The sequence below is a fragment of the Bactrocera latifrons genome, unplaced genomic scaffold (assembly GCF_001853355.1).
Source record: "Bactrocera latifrons isolate USDA-ARS-PBARC rearing strain unplaced genomic scaffold, ASM185335v1 scaffold_33, whole genome shotgun sequence".
Classification (NCBI taxonomy): domain Eukaryota; kingdom Metazoa; phylum Arthropoda; class Insecta; order Diptera; family Tephritidae; genus Bactrocera; species Bactrocera latifrons.
In genome coordinates, this window is record NW_017536963.1 from 1,509,128 (window position 1) to 1,511,936 (window position 2,809).

The following is a 2,809-nucleotide window of genomic DNA, read 5'->3' on the forward strand; positions in this document are numbered from 1 at the left end:
GCCAGCACAGCACTTTTCCCACTGTCAGTATCGAGGCTACTACACTTTTATGGCGTACTTTTGCATAATTAAGCTGAATAACGGTCATCCCGCTGTTAAATGTTTAAACTATGCTCTTCGTTGAGTATACCAAACTGCGAGCAGCACGACCACGATCGGCCGATGCGGTGAAAGTTAAGCCTTCACCTTGAACTCGAAGCAGCGCTGCGGAATTTTGCTGGCGAATGGCAATGAAGTGCTCATAAAATGGAGTTGCGGTAAGTTAAGCGCTGCGATTATTGCCCTGCCAACGGACAGCATAAAAATAGGCTTACGCACTTACATACATACATATATAAACGTACATATATACATATGTATGTACGTAGAAATATAGTACGTCGTAAATGCCTCCATGGTAGGTAGTTGTATAGTAGATGCCAACGCRTCAGACTACGGTGAGCTCTACCTATTGCAATAAATTTTTAAAACAATGTTCGAAAAACAACAATAAAAACAAAAACAAGAAAGAAACGTCAATTTCGGCTGCACCGAAGCTATAGCACCCTTCATAAAAATGATATAAAATAACTTTTACTTGATTTTGAGGCGTCAGTTTGTATGGCAGCTATATTTCTTCGTAGATTGTACGGTTGCTTTGGAGGATAGTTTATACTAAATTTCGTGAAAATATCGTCGCAAATAAAATATTTTCCCATACAAAAACTTAATTTAGACGGTCAGTTTATATGGTAGCTGTAGGCTATAATGGTCCGATGTCGGCGATTCCGACAAATGAGTAGCTCCTTGGGGACAAAAAGACACGTGCAAAATTTCAGAACGATAAGCCGAAAACCGAGGAATAGTTCGTACATTTTCATACACATATGAACTTGATGAGAATCAGTCAGTTTGTATGGCGGCTATATGTTACAGTGCTTCGATATTAATAATTTCTTCGGAGATTATAGTGTTGCTTTGGAGCATAGTTTATGCCAATAAAATAAAAAAAAATAAAAGGTGTTTCCATACAAAAACTTGATTCCGATCATTTAGTTTGTATGGCAGCTATATGCTAAAGTGATCCGTTGTCGGCCATTTCGCCACATGAGCAGCGCTTTGGGGGAAAAAACACGCGTGCAAAATTTCAGAATGATAACTCAGTAACCGGGGCCTGGTTTCCTTCTGATTGTCACAAACTTTGCAGCAAACTTAATATACCCTCTTCGGAGTATAATAAAAGAACTAACCAGGGAATATGAGAATAAAATGGAATGTAAAGTATCCACATCCACAAATACGCACAAAACTCTGCAGTGGACACTGACGAGCGCCTTAGCTCAGTGGCCCGTCCATGGAACTGGCCAAACTTGAAACAAACCAAAAAAATAATGGCAATCAAAGCCATAATGAAAGTCTAAAAATAGTTCAAACGATTATAAATAAAAACTGCAACAACAAGAAAGCTAAGCAGCAAAGAAGGAACTCCACACACACGAAGCGTCAAGATCGATTGCAGAAGCTACATGTAAAAATAAGGCAGCAGGAGGGCCTGGATGGTAAAGCAACACAAGAAGAAGAATAAAAAACTTGGACAAACAAGTTACATGGGCAACAACAACAACATCATTGCGAGCAACAGCTACGAAATACCCAAAGCAGCAAGGAAATGCATAAAATGGCTAAATACATACGCAAAAGCAAGTCTGTGTAGAAGAGTGCGTGCGTGTGTGTGTGTGCAATGCAACTGGCGACATCCAGCGGCGACCTTGATAAGCATAAGGCAAAGGCGGCAGCTAAAGTGGTGCGTGCTGGTGGAAAGCTAACAATTACGAACGTTGTTGTGCTTATTGTTGTTGTTGCTGTAGCGCACGTAGTGACAACTGCGTTGCTGCCGTTGGCATTGGCAATAACACACGAGAATGACAACAACAATACATAATATTAGTAACCATGACAGCAACTCAAGGGCCGAGTGGGAATACGAGTACATACACACATACGTATGTAGATACATATTTATATATGTATATCATTTTTTGTACATATTTACATATGTATATACGTATGCGTGTAAATAATGTAACAGTTTGCAGCTCCTACAAAAACGCCTGTTGGGGTGGCAGGAGCGCTCAGTTCTCTGCTTACCAACCGCTCTCTGCACTAGTTACGCTCTGAAAATTTCGAAGTTCACAAATCGGAGAAGAGCGTTTACAACACGCGTGGTACCCTAACACGGCGAATTGCATCGTGACGTAACGGAATGTCATCATAGGCAACTGAAGACGCTTTATCGAGAAATTGTCACTTCAACCGGTGCTCGATAGGGATAGAATCGAGACTAAACACTGCAATCTGAAATCTTTTAATTGATCCCAAAAATAAAGGAATTTCACCCCTAAAAACTTTTTCTACAATATAAGCTATTTGCTAAGCTAAAGATGATAATTTTCCACTAGTTAGAAGCATTTAAGACGTAGGTACGGCTGCGACAACTTTTATTACTGCTTTGTCTCATAAGCTCGTCAATCTTCTACTCCAAAATCGGACCAAAGTATGAGCTACGTCCTAACAATATATTGGATAACCGGTTAGGTATTGTATTCAGCTGTGAGAAAAATTTGCAAACACAAAAAATATTGTCAGCAACTTGGATTTCATGGCTTCCAGTGATGCTAAAAAATCGCAGACGTTATAGATGTTTGTCAAAAAAGTCTTGCGGTATTTTTTATTGAATTTTCAATTGTTCGTAAAATTTTTTTTGATGACTCATGCCCAGCTCTTGACCGATGCTACGGCTGCTACTATGCCGGTCTCTTTCGACCCATTC